Raw genomic sequence first — 23745 nt, 5'->3', positions numbered from 1 at the left:
ATTAGATGGTTTGGTGAAGTCCTCGGATTTGTGTTGATGCAGTCACTTACAGCCTCTGGTGGAGCACCTAGAAGATGATCAAACATGACTGTAGAGGAAGTAAAAGTCATAACAAGATTTCAGTAGGCTTGAGAGCTGGTGCATCCACATGAAGTTTGTCTCCTCCTGCCAGTCCTCTGACAGAACCTAGCCCCATTTTTCTAATAAGATCAGTTCTCTGAGGTTTTTCAGAAATGTAATCCCTGCGAATAATCAGAATTGACTGTATTTGTATTTATTATTTTGTAATAGATATGACTATTATTTATGTATTTGTTCATTGTATCTATTGTACCATGTATGAATTGCAGCATATAGATCTATATGTGAATGTATGTTTCTTCTGTCATTATAGTAAATATCATGCATACAAATGTCTTGCTTCAACATTATGTTTTTTCAGTCATATGTTATGTGCTAATAACTACGTACATTAGTTTTCTTTGAGCACATCTTATCTGTAGCATCTTGCAGTTTCATTGAATTAAGCTCTTGAATTTGGCACCCTTTCATCTGGCATTGTTTTATTTTGGGGTCCTGTAGTGCTGGGGTACTCTCCTCATAATATTTGCCTGAGGGAAATATTGTAATAAGATACTGAAATGCTCAATTCTTTGTCTGTGCGTTCCTCAGTAATAAAGTCCACTTGGCTTTACAAAAAAGTACTACTGAAAAAAGTAAAGGAATTTTTCATCTTCCACATTGGCAGCAGTAGAAAAAATAAATAAGGACTTTTCAACTGTGTTTTGTTTTTCCTTTTAGGACGTTTGACATATACAAGGCCCAGTGGAAACATTTACAAGAGTACAAGCTTAGTAAACCTATGCTGCTTTTCCACTGGCATTAGAAAGAACATCTACTATTATTGGCTCAGTGCTGTGATATTCAGATTGCTTTTCCATTTGTGAATGCCAAGCCAGGAGGAGAAGTGATACATCACAACAGTCAATCATGGCTACATGTCTCTCTCCATGCAATAGATCAGCCTTTCCAAACTCTGGCTCTTGAGAACACCTGTCCAGAATATATTATAGTTCTGCCTATCAGTGATTTTGAAAATCTAGAAACATTTATTCAAGTTATTTGTTCATTAAGTCAGTAGCAGCCTCATATAATGGATTGCTGATTACTGAATGCTCCCATTTCTAGTACAAGGCATTAGTAAATTAGTAATTTAGAAGTGCTTTACACTAGAAGGTAAATTAGTCAATATCTTTAGGTAATTTAGAAGTACTTTACAGTAGAAGCAGAGACCCTTAACGAGCATCAATTCTTAATGGAACCTGCTGCTGGCCTAATGAGAGCAAGAATATATTATAAGCATTCCCTGTTTTGAGAAATAGAGGCTGTAGGGTGACTGGATGTACAAATATTTCTTGGCAGGTGCCCTCTAATACCAAGGCTGCAAAATCCTGTGATAGAGGGAAAAATGTAGGCAACAAAATAAAACAAATATGTCCTGCTAATTTTGATATCTGTCTGAGGCAATGGCAAAATGCAATTAGCTTTTAAGATAAAAACACATTACACTTAAAAGAGATTGAATGTCTTAGAACAGCATAATCATTTCAGTCTGTGGGAACTAACACCATGTCCTCTCTGAAGGCATCTCTCCTGGATTACTTTCTTTTAAAAAATGAGCTTTAACTGCTCTCACTTGAAATATTTTTTTTCAGAATTTTGTGTGGCTGCTATTTTCTGCCATGATGCTTTTTTAAAAAGGTCACCTACCTCATTTTAACTAGTTCTATGTTTCAACACGGGCTACACACTTCAAAATAAAAAAAGAAAAAAACAGTTAAAAAAATTCATTACAATTACTACAAATTGTCAGAGAACTGACACCAAACAGTATAACATAAATGGTTTTATTAATGATAAAAACGTGACAAGGGAATTATTCATCCCTAAGTGATGACTCTGAAATGCTTCTGGTTGTTAATCTAGTCTAAGCAGTAAGCGTTTCTGGGTCATCTGGTAAACACCCTGTGACTGTCCCACTAGAGCTCTACTGAATGGCACTTTCTTTTTCAAAACTACAGCTTCTAGCTAACCCTGTAAGACCGGGGTGTCAAATTCAGATCCTGAAAGGTTGCAGAGTGGCTGCAGGTTTTCATTCCAGTCCTTGCTGTCACTAATTGAACTTACTTCTTTTGTGTTAATTGTATTTAACTTGCTCTTTATAATTGCAAAAACTTAGTTTTTTTTCCTGTAACCAAAAGCCAAATAATAATGTCAATGTCAATTTATCACACATATCGCACATTTAAAGCAACATCAGCGATTCTGTAGCCAAAGTGCTTTACATTAAAATATAAAATAAACATAAATAAAACAAGTAGACATAACATACAATAAAACAAAATACAACCAGCAGTTATTTGAAACAAATAAATGTCTAAGAGGAGGGAACCATCAGTATCACTAAAGGTCATGGAAAGCGAGAAAATAGAAATGATCTAGATCTTCAATTGAAGGTGACTGCTTAATGTAATTAGGTAAAGAATTCCACAGATGAGGTGCAGCAGCTGCAAAAGCCCTGTCCCCCTTAGTTTTACACTTAGTGCAAGGGACAACAAGAGACTACTGACTGGTAGATGTAGGCTGTCTGAATGACTGGTGTGACATACAGAATTTGGATAAATAGACAAGAGCATACCCATTGTCACAAAAAGCAGACACAAGAGTCATAAAAAAGTTTGGGGCAGCCACCCATATAATATTCCCTGGCTGCAAATGGGTAAATTGCTAGCCCTCGTGTTGGCAGAACAGAGTCCAAAACAGAACTGATTAGGTTAGTAAAATATGGCGACTTTAAAGGCCAGAAAAGAAAGTGAAGTAATTGAGAACGGTATCAAAGGGTCTTCTTCCATAGGTTCATATCCAGACGTGACATCATCAAAAGGGCTGGAACTGGAAGTCTCTTCAGTCATGGGTTCTTCACTGGATGTGATGTCACCCAAAGGTCCGGAACTGGATGTGACATCATCAGAGATAGGCAGAGTTTCCCGTGAACGGTCTGCAGGAAAGTGAGAAAAAAGGTCAATGCACTCCTCCACCACCTGGTCTGGCATGGAATTACTCTTATTTAGATCCTTTACCTGCCTCCCATGTGCACGTGTGTAACACCATTTAATGATTTAAAACCAGTATCAAGATTTTAAAGTCAATTCTGAACTAACAGGCAGCCAGTGAAAAGTTGCTTTTCTTAGGATCTCTAGGAACTAGAAAAGGCTTAACCTTGGCTAAAAGATGAAGCTGGAAAAAGCAACTCTTGAACACAGAATTAATCTGTTTCTCAAAAGAGAGGTTACTGTGAAAAATAACCCCAAGATTACAAAGCTGAGGTTTGCAAAACTCAGCCAATCTGAGCTTTGGCTGCACGACCAGCTATCAGCACTTCTATTTTATTTTGATGAAGATCGAGAAAATTGTCAGCCATCCAGGATCTAAATTCTACAAGACAAGTGCGCAGCTGATTCATTGCAAGGTTGCACACAGGAATATAAACCTGTGTGTCATCAGAATATCAGTGAAAAGAAATATTAAACTTCCTAAAATAGCTCCAATAGGATGAAGATATATAGAAATAGAATAGGACCCAAAATGGGTCTCTGAGAAACACCACATATAACAGGGGCTAGAGACAAAAAAGAGGAATTGAAATTTACTGAAATGTGTTTGTCAGTTAGCTATCACCTGAACCAGTCAGGAGCAGCCCGTTTGAGCCCCACCAGATGCCCGAGCTGCAAAAGCAACATCTCATGGTCAATAGTGTTAAAAGCTGCAGACAGGTCTAGAAGGACAATGACTGCCGCCCCACCTCAGTCAGTGATAAAAGAGATGTCATTAAATACTTTCAGGAGGACCATCTCAACACCATGATAATGCCTAAAACCAGCAGATCTCAAATAAATTATTGGAGTTAAGATGATCAACTAATTGATTATAAATAATTCTTTCTAATATGTTAGCCAAATGTGAAAATTAGCTAACACTGCAGGAACTAACTCAGATTTTTTAAGACAAGGTTGCACCACCGCACGTTTAAAAAAAGAGGGCACAACTCCCTCACTAATACACCCATTTATAATAACCAACAATATTGGACTCATGACATCAAAAGCTTCCAGTAAGAGTTGTAGTAGAATAACATCAAGAGGACAAAAAGTAGGTCTAAGTATGTCAATGGTACATTTTAGCTGTGAAAGTGAAATAACATCAAGGAGTCCAAAACAATGCCATGATTAACGACAGGAAGTAAATAACCAGTTGGAACAATGCCGGAGTGGATAATACTGATTTTACTGACAAAGAATGAAAGAAACTGCTCACAGGAATGAACAGTACTATTTAATTCCATCTCTGAATAAGGATAAATAGCCTCATTAATTGCATTAAATATGACCCAGGGTTGCTTAGAATGAGAGGATACCAAATCAGAGAAGTAGTCATGTTTAGATTTCTTAACCGCCTCCTGGAAATTAAACTGAGAAATCTTAAAGAATAATGAAATACAACAGATACAGGTTAGTCTCATACTTCTTTCCTTGTAGGCCACCATTTTCTGTCCAGTTTCCAAATTAGAATCCAGTTCTTACTGTTAATGAAACATGTTACTTAATTATGTGGCTTGTTACTGCTCTCATTCTACCACACCAGAGCTTTCCAAAACTGCTAATTTTGTTTTTTGCAAGATCACCATAACATATTTTGTGGATTGGAACAGATCAATATTTCTCAAATCTTCACTTTTTTCTTTTCAAATGTTTTATTGAATCAGTTACTGTATGATGGGCACATTAATGCAGATGAGTTCAAGTTAGCTGATTATCTACTGGTTTGTTTTGTATCCTATTATTATTGGGTTGCTGGTAAAGGAAAAGTATATAATTGGGTTTTCTGAATCTAAGAAAATAAATTAATTCAAATTAGGGCAGCAAGTCTGTTTCATTAGCAGCAGTAATTGGTGACTAATTAAGAAAGTGGCTGGAGTGAAAACCTGCAGCCTCTATGGCCCTCCAGGATCTGAGTTTGACAGCCCTGCTGTAGGAGTTTGTAATACCGCAGCAAACAAAGGCTACTATCCACAATACGCTATCATGAAGGAATGGTTCATTAATGAACCTAGAGCTCCAACCTTGAAACCTTATAATCTTCAGTATCCTGACCAGGTAGCAGATATATAAGCCCAGAGTTAAACACATGTGGAGAAACCTGAAGATAGCAGTCTAATGAAGCTTGAGAGCATCTGCCAGGAGGAATGGGATAAACTGTCCAAATCTAACTGTGCAAAGTATGTAGAGACTTACCCAAGAAGACTGAAAGCTGTAATTGCTGCCAAAGGGGCTTCTACAAAGTAAGGAAGTAAGGGTCTGAATATTTATATGAACGAGAGTGTTTAGTTTTTAAATTTTAAGAAATTTGGACACCATTCTGAACATATGTTGTCATAATAGGATACTGACTGTAAATTAATGGGCAACAACAGCAAATTTATACAATAAAATTAAATCTGCAACACAATAAAGTGTGCAGAAAGTGATGGGGTCTGAATACACACACACACACACGTTAAAGTATATACATATACTGTACCATTCCATTTTCTTAAGCCTAATTAATCCTGAGAAGGATCATGGGAGGCTGGTACCTATTTTACTTTAAAATGATTTCCTCCTAAAAAAATTGCCCAACATTATTTCAAAAAGAGTAAGATATTAGCACTATTTTTTCATTATGTCTATCCTTTTCCTATATATTAGGATGTGAATTTATTTTACATTATTTCATTGTCTGGAAGTATAACAGCATCTTTTGATTTTCTTTACATTTTTAATTGCTGTCTTCTGTTTTCTGCAATTTAAACTACATTTTACGAATGACCCTTAAGAAATCTCTTTCTGTCCCATACTGTACTCTGTTAGTTCACATGACCAGGATGCTGCTACACAATTACTTACCTGAGAATTTAAAAATATACCTCTATTTCATATCAATGCCATTAGCATTATATTCATTAATCATCTCATAAATATACTATAATGGAAACTGTGTAATCAGTTCCACAAAATGATTTGCTGAATGCTGCATGTACACTACCAGTCAAAAGGCTGAACACACCGAGAAATTTTCAAATTTTAGAAAACTAGGGGGCTTTGCCCCCCGCTCGCTTCGCTCACCAACCCCTTACCTGCCAGCGCTATGCACCGTTGTGAAAAGGGGGGCTGAACACACCTCAAGGAGACGCGGTTGCCCCTCCGAAACCCCTCTTAAATAGTGATACAATGGGACACAAACACGGGGTTTTTTTTACCTCCTCTTTGCTCAATCAGCTGCTGGCTTGCTGCTGCACCTGTGCCGCGTGATCTGCATTTTGTGCTGTGCTTCAAACGTTTAAAAGCCTGCACAGCAGCTGTCCTTTTGTCTCACTGCCTTGTCCCCCAGACATCCTCAAACACTATTCAATCTCTTTTCGCTGTTCTGTTATTTCACCGAGTAATATTTTCTGTTTTTTGCACTAATGCGAACTTTACTATCATTTTTTTAGACTTTAGAATTTTCCCACTTCCATTATCTCTAACCAGCTCTGCATGTGTATCACGCCAACGTTTTTGAATTCTTTACAACGTTCTACTTTGTCTTTTTCTGGCCCCGAATTTTTAACAGATGAGAGCACAGGAAGTGTGTCTGCCAAAAGCATTCCAACAACTGAGAAGTTAGATGACGGGACTTGCTTCCAAAGGTTGTAAGTATGACGTGACTTGACCTTCTTGCGGGACATGAAAGTGTCTCTCTGTCTGTCTTCAAAAGATCTCTCTTCACATCTCATCGCAGGAAAAAAAGTCTCGTCTCGTCCCAAGATTTTTTTTTTTAATAGAGAGATATTACTAATGCTTCTAATGAAGTATTAATGCATAAATGACTGAATTTTAATTTATTATTCACATTTCACTACAATGCCCTGTTTTAGTAGTCATTCCTTCAGTGTCCTAATGGTAAACTCCATTAACTTATTCTTAATTAGTCCTTTTAAATGCAAATTAATTACTTACTAGGGAAACCTTTGTAATTGCATTAGCAGTTAAAAAATGGCCAACTTGAAGACATTTGCTTTTTGCAGAATGGCAGTTATTCCATGTGAGAGACTGTTAAATTGTTACCATCCAAATGTGTATATTACGTTATTAAGAGAAGAGAGCAAACTGGATCCAACCAGAACAGGAAAAAAGGGAATGCCCAGATTCATAAGAGACAACAGAGTGTGTAATTTGAGAAACAAATGACTTCAAGGAAGATCACCAGTCATCTTTCCTCATGTGACTGTGTTATTTTGTTCATTTTACACAGTTTTGCTGTGTCACGTAGTTTCTGTAGCACACACAATTTATTGTGATGGTTTGAAAAGCTCCATGAAGGGTACATGAAGCCCTATCTCTTGCATTGAAGTAAGTCTTCATAAGTCTCCATTTTTCTTGGGAAATAAATCTTCCCTGTCTGGGTTTGTGTTGTATAGAACAAACATGGCTTTTGCATCCTGCTACATACATAAAAATAGTTCTGGCAATGACTTTCTTTGAATTTTAATGAATGAGACTATATGTCAACAAAGTGTCCTTGTTCCAGTAGAATTACAAAGCTAACGTTTAAGCTTTTAAGTTACTCTGATGATTGTGCAGTTCTTGTCCAAGCCTGAAATAAAAGTTGAAAGATGTGCCTTTCTGTGTTATCTGTGCAGCATGAAGCCCCTAAACCTTACTATAAAAACTATAAGTAGTCATAAATGTTACGTTTCTGGTATCTTTGTAGAATGCACCATTGTAGAGGGGTGTTTAACCCTGATTGTTGGGTAAAAGTCCATATGCTTGCTTAAACAGATAACTGCTTCAGTCGTCTGGTTAGGTTTAAGGACTTTTACATTTTACCAGGAGCAATGTCAATATGTTCCAACTACAGGGTGTCAAAGGCATTTAACAAGGGTCACTACAATTTTTGTTCCCTGGCAGGCAGACTTGTGCCAGGTCTGGAAGCCAAGATCTTTACAGTGAATTGACATTTAAATGAGGAGTAATGAACTCAGCTTATGGTGTTCCTTCAGTCATTCCTATGTGTTTGATGATCTGTGCTGTTGTTATTGTTCATTCTCCATAAAGTAGGTCTGTTTTAAGTCAGTAGAGTCTTCTATTGCTAAGATGTGGCAATTAAAATACCCATAAAATAAATTATTTTCTTTATCATGTTTAGTATTTAAGAAATACTAAACATAAACACTAATACTAAACTAAATATATGCGTGCTTGCCTGTACTCATTCTTAGGGATCTTATTTTTTTGTTTTACTGTTCTTTTATGTTTTGGACTTTTTACCACTAGCATTTTTGCGTTAAATGTTTGTTGTTGCTGTCTTTTTTGCATGTAGTTATGGAATGCAGAATGTTAAAGTTTAAGTTCAGTTTATTTAAACAAAATGACTGCATCATTATATACTAGACTCAAGCAATGATAGGTGCTATAGAAATGAAAGGAACTGATAACTATGCTAAAGTACAATATTTTGATTTATTTATTGTTTTCATATATAGCAGTAAAATCAAAATACTACCAGTAGTGTCATAATACAGACTTGAAATCACATAAACAGTAATTACCCATTTCAAGTTTAAATGTGAAGAATGATTTGGCTTCTAGATTTTGTTTTGTTTCATAAACCATTTCTGATGCAATTGTACATCAGTGAAGGGTGGATATAAAATACTTCAATAAACTTTTTATTACAATAAAATGTAATAAAGTGTTTGTGCACTTAAAAGTTTAGAGATGAGATGTATTCTTTGACTTGGCAGAAACTGAATTGCACTCCTAACTTACACAGAGAGATCAATCTGTAAAGTTTTAGTAAAACACATAAAACACTTTACAAGGCAGTCACAGAGGTATCAGTCAAATTCTTCTAATTTGTTATTTTATTCGATGTGGGCATGCTGCTCAAAATGATCACTGGAAATGGTTCTCTCAAAATTCTCCTTATCTATCCAGTGCACACTGTGCCTCTCTTTCCTAGCTGATACTTTCAGAGCTTTCAGTTCATGGACGATTAGTGCAGAAGAAGGAACCTCATTATAGCCAGGATGTGCTACTGTTGAATGGAAGGTGCAGGGCACACATCTGTATTTTTGCATATACATTATAATAGAATTACATAGGTAGTGACAATCAGAATAAGAAGAGATCCATAAATCTTCATAATGGCCCATATCCTTTAGATTTTGAATTGCTTTTTAGCTATGAAGTTGTCAAATACAGTATACGTGTGAAGCCTAAGGACGCATATAGCCACCTTAACATGACACAGACAGGTAGAGACACCATTTACAACACATTTTATTTTTCCTTTCTTTCGTGGGAAACGCCTTCCCCGATTTCCCACAAATACAACTCAGTTCCCCAAGCACAGTCACAGTCCTTGCTTGCTTCCTTCTTTCCTTCCTTTTCCAATTCAAAGACCTTCTGCCTTCACTCTTCCCTTGTAAGCTTTGTCCTCCTTCCTCCCAACTCTGGTTCCTGGAGTAGTGTCTGCTAGCCACTTTATAAGGCACCCAGAAGTGCTCCAGGTGCTTGTTGATGCATTTCCGACAGCACTTCTGGGTGAGGCGGAAGAGCTGTCAAGAAGGGCTCAGCAGCAGCTGCAGCACCCCCTGGCGGTGCCCACGAATCCCAATAGGACTGTATCAAACTCCAACTCCCATGGAGCCCTACAGTAGACCGTGGCCCCACTGAAACCCAGGGGGGCTGCCACCTAGCGCTCCAGGGGAGGTAATGCTGTGACCATGCTTCTTCCTCTGGTCTTTCTAATGTGAAGGCGTACCAGCAGGGCAAGGACCCCAGTTGCACGCCACATATGGTATATTAAAAAGTATTATATTTTGACAGATACAGTTCATATAATATTATTGAAGAAAGAAAAAAATAAAGAACAAAGCAGACAAATAAAACTTTTCTGAGGCCTTCACATTTATTGCTACATACATATAAGCTAAAATAAATGAGAATTAACTTTCATTTAATTAATTACATATATTATATTAGCATGCATTTCAATGGATTAGATAGCTGTTACACTGTTTCAGATATCAGTAATGAAATCATCAGTGAAGATCTATATTAACGTGTAAAATGCCTTTTACTTTTGTGATGAGGCAGGGTTTTAACATCTGCAAATGAGATGAATAAAAGACAATTAGGTATAACACAATTCACACGTAAATTAATGCTGGATGGATAGCAAAGCAAACTACCATTAGACAGACATTAGATAGTCATACAAGGTAAGCTACAGTATAATATTGTTATGTGTCTACAGTGAGAAATTCTTAGTAACTTCTTCATTTTTCTTTTTTATAATTTTAACAGAAAACTTATAGCAAAAAAGCTGTCAAGTCCCAGAGTCATTAAAATGGGGTAAAGTTCTTTTGAAAAGTTAGATAGTGAGGCATTTCCTCCCTGAAGTGTAGTCCCAATTCCCTGGATGTAAATAAATCCATGTTTACTATGGGAGTAAATGTAATACATTCATGGTTACTTAATTAGAAATGTAAAAATATATCTACTACACTTACCCATCCATTTTCTAGACTTTAATATGAAGCCATTCCCGATAGTAACAGACAGACATTACAAAAATGTAGGACGATTTGCTTATAGATAAACCCCCCTAACTCATAGCCACCCAAAGAAGGAAGGCTAAAGGTAAAGATATCAAGCCTATAGTAGCAATGTTCATAAATAAAACATGAAAGCTCTCACTCAAATGAGAAAACCTTAAGCAAAATTTGAGGAATCTGAGTTATTAACTTCTGAGAAGAGCCAATCTGACATCAAGAATAATCTGAGGATTGCTGCAATTGTACAAAATGGTCATAAGTAAAATGGAGCCAAGATAGATAGAGTTCAGAGTGCAAACATCAGTTTGGAAATGTATGAAGAGGCAAAGAATGATGCAGTGATGGAAGATAAATTTCATCTTGTGAAAAAGTGCAAAGCATTCCACTGGAAGCTTACTGTTAAAATACAACCTATAAATGATGGAGAAAAAACTGGGCTAGTCCTCGATAGAATGTCACAATGAGTACCAGATTATATATTACAAGATATAAAGGAAGTAACGTTAAACCTGCTACCAATAAAACAAGTAAAGGTAAGGCATGATAAGCCTCTAAATGACGTAAAACCTCTGATGAAGCAAACATCAGGATAGTCTTCTTGCAGTTCAAAAAGCTTTGCAGAAAAGTTTATCTGTAATGGGCATTATGAGATGAGAAGTAAAGGACAAATGGTTAAACAAATTATGTAGAAGGACAAACCAAACTGAATGAAGTAGGGGAAAGTGAAGGAATAAAGCTGCAGCTGGTACATTAATGGCAGTGTGAGATCAGACATACATATGACAACACTTTTACTGTTATTAACACTGCCATAACTGCAATGGCAAATGTGAAATGGTTCCCTTTTTTATGAAAAAACAAGAAAAAGAAAAATGGCATCCAATATTCAGTGTAATGCATAGCAATAAAAACAATTTTATTGAAAATGATGATGTAAAAATGAAAACTTGGTAAAACTAGTTTGATGAATGTGCACACCCAACCAAAACACACTCTTTTAAATGGTGTTTCTAGTCTAGCCATGTGAGATGCCTTTAATAAAGTCTAATCTAATCAAAATACAAAGAATAAAGGTTTACAGCAAAGTAAAATAGCATCCTGGTTTCCCCACTCAACTGAACTGATCTTTGTATAACCTACTTCTAACCTTCAGCTATTATTTCAAACAAGCAGCTCAACAGTATTTATCAATAATGGAGTCTCTCTTGATACTTGGGTATGATGCATATGGCCAGCATACAATACAAATAGAGTCCCATCCCTTGTAGTGGTGTGGTGTTAAAATGCTAGATCCTTTCTTCCCACCCCCCGCCATTACAAGCCACAGTCACATGACCAGAAGAGGTGGATTTCAAAGTGCTTGCGGTGACCTTACTAGGTTGAGTGAACTCCTGGTGACTTCTGGTTGCCCTTTTAGGTGTGTCTTTTATGAGACACTTGTGGTGCTTGCCTCAAGAGCTCTGACTCATGCTATAAATCAAAAAGATGTTTAAAGAAATAAGGCAGTTGCATACATCTATCCAACAGAACCGGCTTAAACCACCTTTTCTCTGTTGCTTTGATGCTCGAACCCTTCATTCTTGTATGTACCAGCAACCCCGCGATTCTCGAAAGAATCGCAAATCCAAGAATGGCAATCACTTTCTGTTCCCTCCGATATTTGTAGGGATGACATGTCATGGAGGGTGGGTGCGTCCATAGTGCCACTCACAGTATGGCGGCGACGTTGACGTTCGATTCTGCTAGTCATGAGGCGTGTTTCAGAAGTGCATTGTAAGCGCCTTCGTGTATTGTTTTTATCCATGCAGTCTCGCATTTGGCAGCGGTGGTAGTGTGAACGACTTGCCTGTTGCCTCTGGCATCTGTGCATATATACTGTACAACCTGGTGTGCACGCTGTACCTCAGGTTTAGTTTACCGGTTGTAGCCATACGGGCTCATTTTTGTATTACTAATAGTTGAGCTCTTTCGTTTTGGAGCCATGACTCCTTATTGTTTTTATCTAAAGTATGTGGTTTCTCATTATCAGCTCTGTGTATTGCTTGTTTTCAGGACGGTTCATTCGTTGATAAACTGCGTCATCTAGATCTAACACGTACATCTGGGCAAATTTGCGGTGGTGATTTGGCTCAGGGTGCACTGTTCCAGTCCAATGCAATATTTGTCCACACACGCAAAAGCAGTATGGGCCATTCCCAGGTGGTGGCTTGATATTTACCCCGGTAGATGCAAAAGCAAATGAACTATTGTAGGATCTAATGCATTCCATAAAGCTTTTACTTTCGGGTTCATTGTTAGTCAAAAGCTTCCGTAAATATTCAGGATATTCATCCAAAGGAGGCAGCTTAACTTGACCTTTTTGACAACAACGTGTAAACTCATCAGTTGTACTGCCAGTTTTTTCTTCAAGGAAGTTAAGTGAATGACAATGACTGCAAATGACACTCGTTAATCCCAATGAATTTTCATGAACAGTGGACTCATTATAGAATGCGTTCTCAGCTAACTGACGGAATTGTTCAGCGTCTGTCCGTCGTTCCTGTCTTTGGCTGTTTCTTTGTTGGAATACTGAACGTCTTAAACCTTTTAAACGACTTTGTAGCCCTTCTGCAGTTTCTTTTTGGATCCGTGCCTCTATTGCATGTAGTGTTTCAGAAGCGCATTGTAGGCGCCTTCGTTCATTGTTTTCATCCCTACGGGCTCGGTTTTGTATTTGTAATCGTTGAGCTCTTTGTTCTTGGAGCCGTGAGTCCTTTGCATCTGCTGTTTCACAGGCGCGTTGTAGGCGCCTTCGTTCATTGTTTTTATCCATACGGGCTCATTTTTATATTTCCGTTACTTGAGGTGTTTCGTTTTGGAGCCGTGACTTCTTTGCTTCTGGTGTTTGTAAAGCGCGTTGTAGGAGCCTCCGTTTATTGTTTTTATCCATGCCGTCTCGTTTTTGTTTCTCTGTTACTGAATTACCGTTATGTGATTCAAACATGCTACACAGACTGCTGGCACAGTGGATTAGAGCAAGTTTAGTTTACAGGTTGTGTTGTTTGGGTGCCACCTACTGACTCTGGGAAGCCGCTGCGTTTGACTCTGGGGTGCTGCGGTGCAGTGCGCATGTGCTTCGGTGCGTCCGCTGTGCATAAATTAAACTGTCGTTTAATAAGATAGATAATAATGTGGCTTTGTAAGTCACATGGGCAAAGATAACTGCTAAATAAATAACAATAATATTAATTTAAAGGGGAAAGTCAGCTGAAAATATCCCAGCCACAGGAACCAACACTGAATGGGGATGTCTGTCAGCTGGAAGCAGTATAACAGAACTGAGCCATCCAGGATCAATAAACTGACATGTCATCCTGTCTTTATGTGTACATCTGCAGCTTTTAATAGTCAAATAAACAGAGACTCTAACAATAATCCAGAAGAAGGTGTCACAGAAATCTATAGGAATAAATGCACCTAAAGCCACATTTTATATGCATCTAATTGCTTTTATTGAAGAGCACTCATATGAAGAATTGATTAAAAATACTTCTTATTGAAGATAAAAAAAAAAATTAAAGAACAAATGAAAATGCAACAGGACTCACTGATGTCTGCCTTTCATGAAACCAGAAAGAAGCTTGCAGTTTTCATGCTGTGGGAAAGGCAAGAAGTGTGCTTAGATTGTGAATGATGATGGTGCAATGGGTGTGAAATGACCTATAACACTGAAAAATGTTTAAGATGAAGTGTTCAGGAGTATGAGTAGTGTATCTGAATTTCAAAACAGGGGGAAGACAAAAGTTTCTCTTAAAATGATTTGGCCATGCAGGCATATGTCACATTTGCTAAATAATTTGACTGCTATACGCATAAATCTTTAACTAGAATGATTGTTTTGCATTTTATTTTTAAGGCCAATTAAAAACTTTGACCTTTGTTATAGTTACTACCATATCATGACAGAAAGTGGTCACATATATGTTGCCAGCTTTGGCCTTGTTCAAAATGAATCCCATAGAGGCAAAGTGATTTGATAATTAAGGTTGAGCAAAGACTGGGAAAGGTACATGCAAAAAGTAAAAAAGAGAGGATGTAAGGGTAAGGAAAATCCCACTCCTTATCCCTTGATTGTGGCCTTGAGCACATATAAAGGTCCCGATAATGTGATATAAGCAATTTCTCATTTCATCTTTAAAAAAATCAATTATTAATTCAAGAAATGGCTGTGGGAAATGGAATGACTAACTAGACTGCTGAGATTATGCATAGGCAAGAGGGCTAAAGAACACAATAGAACAATGGAGCACAACAAATACAAAAAAAAATATCAGGCCAAGAGGCATGAGGCGTACAAACATACAAAGGAGCAGAGGCAATAGAAACATTTATCCATGCTGCTTCAGGTAAAGGGGGTAAAAAATGGAATTGCTTCTTCTTTCTGCTCGGCTCCTTTCTAGTTCTTGACAGGGTGGCACCTGGTGGACCTCTGGATCAATCCCAGTTGAATACATTTCTTAAGAAATAGAAGATAATTGAACAAGTATTACTGTACTCTTCACATTGACTTTATCTATCTTTAAATGTAGCCCAAGATCTAAAAAATCATAAAGTGAATACAGAATAAATTAAAAGACCTATATCACAATTCAAAAAAGGGTATTATTCAGTTTTAATTACACTTACATGCAGAACATCAACAAGGACCATATTACTAAATAACAACATCAGTGCTTAAATGATGGAAGTGAATGAAATCATGCTCTTAAAGGGCAGTAGACTAAAGGTGAAGGTTTATAGACAAGGGATTCCACCACTCATGCTTTTTTCACTTACTGTCCACAGCCAGAAAGACCAGGACCTGGAAGAAGAACACTGACCTTGCATTGTTCATTCCCATAAAGATAAAAGTCCACCACATCCTCAATGTCACATCAGTCTTTAGATGACCCAGGAGGAAGGCACACTGGTACTGCCTGACTCTAAAATTTCAACAGATATCTGTTTCCCAACTGCCTATGACATTTAAATGCAGTTACTTTTGTACCTCAACTATTTTTTATGTTGTCTGTTGTTTTCTGTTTTTGTAAAGGAAAAATGATGACAAAAACTGAACACATCTAAAAATGAAATTTGTATATCCTTCATTTTCCAACCTATTTAATGTAAATTATGTAGCAGCATCCCAAACCTCCAGACACAACTACACAACTCAGTCCTGGGTTGAAAAACAGATGATATATTTTATTTTAAAATACTTCCAAATCCTTTCCACAACAGTATACTACAAAATCCTGTGGCTTCCTTCTACACTTCACACTTCTTTTATGCCGTATCTGTGAGTATTTTCGGTGCCACAGTATTGCACATACTGGAAACACTTAGGGGTCAGACAGTAGCCCTTCAGAGAGGGTTTAATGATCCCCCGTAGCTCCCCAGGCAGTATTCCAACAGGGTTGTTCCAGGGGACTAAAATTCCCAGCCTTCCCTGCAGATATCCATATGGAAGTACCACCAGTGGGATGCTGGCATCATGTGCACAGGGTGGAAAACATAACTCCCATGAGCAGCCACCTTCTGTCCTTTCATTACGGCCTCCCACCCTGGCAAAGAACTTTTCTCCATGCTGATCAGGATGCCAGTCCATCCAACATAACACTCCTCAATTATATAATATATATTAGCTGTGTAAGCCTGTGCTGTAAAAAGCATGAGGTCCTAGAAACTATTGAAATCGTCAGAAAAAAAATTGAAATGTAGAGCATCTCTCTTCTAGGAAGTTTTGTTTTGCTGACGTGCTCACATCGCTTGAGTATTAATCGACTAAGCAACTTTGTCTTTCTTCCTAGGTTTCAATTTGCCAAAGTGCTCCATTCACTTGAGTATTAGCGGTGAGAGGAAAATTAAAAGGATACCGTTTTACCGATGCCCTCGCCTCATTTCTGTATTAGCGGCTAAGTGAGTGACTTTGTTCGGAGGTTTTTTTTTGCCAACGTGCTGACCTCACTTGTGTATCCTCAGAGGTGGAGCCCTTACCCCGACTCCACCTCTCACTTCTGTGCTGGACAGGCACACACACTTCAACACGTAGACATTTATATATAAGAAAAGGTCATTTTAAGTTTCTATGAAAAGACTCAAGAACAACATTAAGTAAATTGTAAATTCCCATGAACTGATTTTGTTCAAAATTATTATGGAACCAGTGTTTCTGTTTCAAGGTTATAAGAGGAGTGCCAAATGTCATTCTTATTATTTAATCTGTTCATAGGATATGTATGCCACAGACAGATAGACACATAAACAAAGACTGAAGGACAACTTGCCAGAAATGGTCAAATCATGTTCAGTGATGTCCATAACATAGAAATCCACTGAAAACTCAATACTGGAATTTGTTCTGTGGTACAATAATTCTACTAAGAATATAGAAACTAAAATGATCACAGCAATTGTCAATATTATTTAAACAGTAAAGAACCTGGACAACATTCTGAAACTCATTTAAAAGACTGCAAACTACTAATTCCTTCTTGGACCAAAAAAGAAAATGACGATAAGCCATTATTGACAGTGACAGCCAAAAAAGTTTTCCCACTACAATATTCTCCAATTCACAGTTCTGTTAGTTTTACTTGTTAATAACTGATTATGCTAATTAACACTTTTAATTGGAATTAGTGAATGTTGAAGTTTTTCTTAAGGACTAGCACGTCTTATTAATGATTTTTAATTACTAGGCAAAACAGGGCAAAAATAGTAGGGCAGCAGCCAAGGAAAAGAGAGTACAAAAGTACTAGCATGAGAAGACAGGATTCATACATCAGACGAGTGCAGAAAGTGAAAAAGAAAATACCTAGCAATCGATTACACCTCCAGGAAAGCATTAAAATATAACAAAAGTAGACAAAAAAGAACGACAATAACCAGAAAGTACAGAGGGTGTCAAACAATGAAATACATTTAGACAAGATTTTACTATATGTTTCAGTTCCAGTTTTACTTCTAAAATTTTATCAAATTTTCTAAATGTAATTGTTTTAATATACCTGAGTGCTGCTCTTAGTAAATGTTTATACTTCAAAACTACTGTCCTTATGAAATTTCAAAGTGGGTTAATTGCTTTGATGAGTGCTAGCGTTGTACAGATTAACACCAGATAGTTGGTTCCAGCTTTGTACTCACTGCTCCTTGACAGGCTCTGGCAATCTTGCAATTTAGGAAGTTTCATTGGTTTTTGTGTTTTCCCATATTGCCGAGTGATTGCCAGGAAAGAACAGAAAGAATAGATTCCATTGTTGCTAAAAAAAAAAGAAAAATCCATACTACAGTAACTTTAATGCAGTAGATATCCCACAGTACCGACTGAAACAAAAGTAGATCTCCATAAATAAATGACTGCCTCTTCAGAGCTATTTATTTTGTGACATTCTCAGCTTCACATTACAGTTTTTAAAGTTAGTTCAGTAGAAAAAAAATCAGTTTCAACATTTCATTTTCTCAGAGTGTCATCTACAAGTTGGAGTGGGTGGAACAGATAATTAGTTGGATGTCATTTTCATTACCACATAATGGGTAGTGTGAAGCATATAGAAATCAGCATAATGTAAGTGTAAGATGCTTCTCTGATCATCTACCTTATAAACTCAAAAAGAAACTGATAATTAATCTAATTAACATCAGAAATCATGTTTCAAGTCACACAGTGAAGAACTTTGATTAAGCTATGCAAAAACACAACACGAATAGCCTTCTGTCAAAAAATGAACACCAATTAGAAAACTAATTGTAATTAACTGACTTCTGCTCACTAGACATAATGCTTATTGCTTCATTAAAACAAGATACAACTTTATTTTATTTTTAACATACTGCATGTATTACACTGCTATTAGTAATTTATTAATTCATTTTCTATTACTTATCTGAGAATGGGTTGCAGGGCCTACACTCTTAGCAGTGAGGCCCATATGTCTCTTTTCCCAGCTGCACTTGCTAACTCATACTGTGGGATCCCAAGGCGTTCCCAGAACATCTAAGAGATATAATCCTCCCAGCGGGCCCTGGTTCTTCCCTGGGGTTTCCTCTCACCTGGTCATGCCTGTAAAACCTCTGCCGGGAAGCATCCATTATCAGATGCTTAAACAACCTCAATTGGCTCCTCCCAATATGGCGGGTCAGCAGCTCTACTCTGAGCCTTTCCTGGATATCTGTGCTTCTCTACTCTATCTCCAAGGGAGAGTTCAGCCACCCTGCTAAGAAAGTTCAATTCATCTATTGCTATTATGAAATCAATTGTTTGATTAAAAAAATACAGTAGAACACTGGAAGGAGTACATCTAGTCTTGTGTACAAAAACTAAAGTGAAATGCTAAATATTCTTAGGTTTTCAATGTTTAGCTTCACTCTTAATCAGAGTAATGATTAAGAGGAAATTGAAAGAAATAAACAATAGAAAAATATCTTCGAAAGTATATAAAGGGAAATTTACTTGATTTCAAGTAGTTAAAGACATGCAATATTCAGTAACAGCAGTAACACCTGTCTGCACACCCACACTCAATACTTGTCCTTTACAAGCAGCTGTCAGTGTTTCGAAGTTGCCACAGTATATCAGGAACTCTCAAATGAAATATGCACACATGTTAAACAGTTAGATAAAACTTCAGAAAATAAAGTCAAGTAATAATTAATTATATTTTAGGTGATAGATTAGCACAGTGGTTAGCAGTGTCCCTTGGAAGCTTCAGATGCCTAAATTCAGTTCTTAGTTGAGGTTCTGTCTTTACTGGAGCTTACACATTCTTCTCTGTCCACTTGGGCTTTTACAGGAGACTCTGTTTTTTTCTCCATTCCAAATTGGACAGCTTATGTTGACTGTTGACCTAATTGGATTGCTGTGAATGAGTATGGATGTGTCAATGACTGTGTTCAGTGATGGAGTGACATCTTACCCATTGCAGGTTGGTTCCAGAATCTCATTTGTCTTCTAGTGGGACTTATATTCAGAAAATGTATGGTTGAGTAAACTAGTCTGATTTTCAAATAAATATTACATAAAAACATATAAACCATACACCAGTCCATTATCTGAGCTAACCTAGTTCTTTACGAGGTCATGGACAGCTAAATATATCTCAGAAGAACCAGACATAAGCCAAGAATCATCTTGAAGTGAAGAGCTGGGGCTCATGAAAAAAGGCAAACATCAGAAGAATGCTTGAAGTAAATGTTGCAATTGATAAAGCTGTTATTGCTCAGATTGGACTGAAGAAATGTTCGGTTGTGTGGATGCTATTTTATGGAGTGACAGAGATGTGCTAATGTCAAAGTCATAGAAAGCACCTGTTGCACTTGTAACTGTCACAAGTGTCTATCTTTTTCTATCTTCCTGTAGATGCAACATAGTCGTAAATTATGTTTATGTAAGTACTTAATTATAGGCATTAAACAGGTGACAGGGAGGCCTGGCCCACCCTAACAGATGCACTATGTTACTAAAATAAATCTCAAATACAGCACATTTCTCCCTCATAACAATGTATATATTTAAATAATAATCATAGAATACTATAATTAAATCCATCCTGACCTAAGCAACTCTCTCTTACTCATTGCCTTATCCTTAAAATAGAGCAGACCCATTATTCTGGGCAAGTCTTAGGAGGCCATGAACCCATCTGGCCTGTCAATTTTTTATGATAAAAAGGACTCTTCTGTGTTTAAAAAAATAATGTTAAAAATGTATATACATTTACTTGTGAATTTACAAAGAAAGCAACATGTATATTTTATTTTGATGGAAAGGTTCCTTCTAACAATAAAGATTTAATTTCTTGCCCAGGTTAGTTTTTAGGTGCTGGCGGTAACTTACCATTAATTTAGGTGGGAGCTTGTGCAGACATAGATTAATGTAGCTTGTTTATCATTACACAGCAGAGGTCAATACATTATGGGTATTACAAAGTGCATAAAATAACTCCTGCAACTTTTATACAAGACAAGATTGGAAATTGCTCTGCCTCCTAATCTGTTATTATAATAGAAGACCCCCACACTAATGACGATTGGAGACAGAATGCAGTTTACAAATGGTAGGAACTGAGCCTGAGCTAGTTTTATCTGTGAAGGAAGTGCCAAGCAAAATCATTCATACATGTTTTGTCTGCCTTGGTGATGCTCTATTCTGGTGTGGAGTGTGTAATTATTAGAGATGATGGAATTCAATTAATATAATATTTGATCAATACATTTTTATATTATGCCTACAGTATCTGCTATGTTTCTGAACATTTAATGCATTTATTGTCTGGTTGAATTTAAGTTAAATTTAATTTAGGTCAGATTATCTCAGGGCACAACGTGAGCTACCACAGCTATGCTAATAACACACAGCTGTATTTATCAATAGCGCCTGATGACCCCGAATCTCTTGATTCACTAACATAATGTCTGACTTGTATTTCAGAATGGATGAATAATAACTTTCTCAAGTTAAATAAAGAGAAAACTGAAATCTTGGTAATTGGCAATAATGGATACAATGAGGCTATTAGAAATAAACTGGAAGCATTAGGATTAAAAGTCAAAACGGAGGTAAAAAACTTAGGGGTAACTGTTGACTGTAATCTAAATTTTAAATCGCATATTAATCAGATCACTAGGACAGCATTTTTTCACTTAAGAAACATAGCAAAAGTTAGACCTCTTATATCATTGAAAGATGCTGAGAAATTAGTTCATGCGTTTGTTTTCAGTCGACTAGATTACTGTAACGCACTCCTCTCAGTACTACCCAAAAAAGACATAAATCATTTGCAACTAGTGCAGAATGCAGCTGCTAGAATCCTTACCAGGAAAAAGAAAATCCGAGCACATTTCTCCAGTTTTGATGTCACTACACTGGTTACCTGTGTCATTCAGGATTGACTTTAAAATTCTGCTTATGGTTTATAAAGCCTTAAATAATCTCGCCCCATCCTATATATCGGAATGTCTGACATCTTATATTTCCAATCGCAACCTCAGATCCTCAACTGAGTGTCTCCTTAGAATTCCAAGAGCAAAACTTAAAAGAAGTGGTGAGGCGGCCTTCTGCTGTTATGCACCTAAAATCTGGAATAGCCTGCCAGTAGGAATTCGTCAGGCTAATACAGTGGAGCACTTCAAAAAACTGCTGAAAACACATTACTTTAACATGGCCTTCTCATAACTTCACTGTAATTTAATCCTGATACTCTGTATATCCAGTTCATTATAATAACCATTCATGGTGGCTCTAAAATCTGTACTAACCCCTACTCTCTCTTCTGTTTCCTTTTCCGGTGTCCTTTTGGTGGTGGAAGCCACCACCATCTACTCTAAGTACCATGATGTTCCAAAAATGATGGATGGATTAAAAGCCAGAAGTCTGTATGACCATCAGCATCAAGTGACTCCGTGAGAACCCTAACTACAAAGAGGACTATTTCATTTATGTTAGGTAGAATGCCCAGAGGGGACTGGGCGGTCTCGTGGCCTGGAACCCCTACAGATTTTATTTTTTTTCTCCAGCTTTCTGGAGTTTTTTTTTTGTTTTTTCTGTCCACCCTGGCCATCGGACCTTACTCCTTTTCTATGTTAACTAATGTTGCCTTATTTTAATTTCTTATTTTGTCTTTTATTTTTATTTTCTTCATTATGTAAAGCACTTTGAGCTACTTTTTGTATGAAAATGTGCTATATAAATAGATGTTGTTGTTGTTGTTGTTGTTGCTGCTCTTTGGTTAACTATGGTATGAGTTCTAAGTAAAAGATTTATTCAATTGATGTTAGTTTGTCTGCTGGAGCATAGGACATCTGCCCACAGTGGCGATGACTTCTTGTTATGATCTATTTCTTTAACTTAGTGCTTAATTATGTTACTGTTGCTTTATTTAATTTAGATTAAATTCTTTTGACATCAATGTTCTATTAAAATATTTCTCAGCTTCTTTTAGTCTGTGTATAGTATGTTTCTCAATGGCTACAGCTTATGCCTGAATGAATGTGAAATCTGTTTCTTTGATTAAGTAAATAAAAAAACAAAAAATGCTCCAAATTTCAAACAGTTAACCCAGTTCCAAAATACAACTGAAAGTTATGCCATACATACAGTACATTTTCCAGCTTATTAAAAAAAAAATAAGCAAGTGATCATTTTGACACAATCACAATAAGTAGGTAAAAAAAACTAATACAGCAATGTTTACTATCATTTAAATATTGTTAATGGTACTTGTGTACTTTTTCATTATTTCAAAGTGTTAAAGTGTAAATGTAAGCAAGGTTTACTTATTTTGTAACTTTAACTTATGAACAATACAAAATAATGCAATCATGTTTTATAGTTTGTGTGGACCCACCAGCCTAACAGTCAAATTGCACCCATACACTTCATGTACATGCTTATAATTCAAATGAGTGTTTTAAGTGGATTTTGGACAAGAATGGACCAATGTAAAAATGTCAAATTGTAGAAGAGGTTGAATCACCTTTAAAAGATGAGAGAAAAAGAAAAGAAATGGGAAAGGCAATGAGATTAGCAGCATGGAAAGGAGGAGCATGAAGAAGAGATAAGTGATTGAGCAACCTATCTCATGTAAGATGGACGCTATATAGCGCCCGACCCGACACAGACTGGACATGGGAGGCACGTGTAAAATCAAAGAAACTTTTATTTTTCTTCATATGTGGGCTACGCCTTCCCCGTACCCACAGACACAACACAGTCTCAAGCACACAAGTAACAAAAGCACTTTCTTTTCCCCTTTGGCACCACCACCACTCCTCCCAGGCAACCTTGTCCTCCTCCACCCGACTCTGGCCGCTGAGTGGTGGTTGCTGGCTCCTTTTATAGTTCACCCGGAAGTGCTGCAGGTGCTTGATCACCGAGTTCCAGCTGCACTTTTGGGTGTGACGAATATGCTGCCCCCACGTCCTCAGGAGTCCCAAACATAGCACCCCCTGGCGGTGCCTGCGGGACCCAACAGGGCTGCACCCAACTCCAATTCCCAGGGAGCCCTGTGGGAACCCGAGGCACTGCTCCA

General features: G+C 37.1%; 1 long non-coding RNA gene across 1 annotated transcript in view; it reads left to right on the top strand.

The window, feature by feature from the left end:
• LOC127528411 (uncharacterized) overlaps positions 1-22650 on the top strand; it is a 28841-nt gene extending 6191 nt beyond the window's left edge. The window contains exon 2 of the long non-coding RNA XR_007935303.1: positions 22024-22650. This is a non-coding gene — a long non-coding RNA (uncharacterized LOC127528411). The remainder of the gene's footprint in view (positions 1-22023) is intronic.
• The last annotated feature ends 1095 nt before the right edge of the window (positions 22651-23745 follow it).

Source organism: Erpetoichthys calabaricus, chromosome 6, assembly GCF_900747795.2.
Source record: "Erpetoichthys calabaricus chromosome 6, fErpCal1.3, whole genome shotgun sequence".
Taxonomy (NCBI): Eukaryota; Metazoa; Chordata; class Cladistia; order Polypteriformes; family Polypteridae; genus Erpetoichthys; species Erpetoichthys calabaricus.
This window is presented reverse-complemented; position numbering and strand designations above follow the sequence as displayed.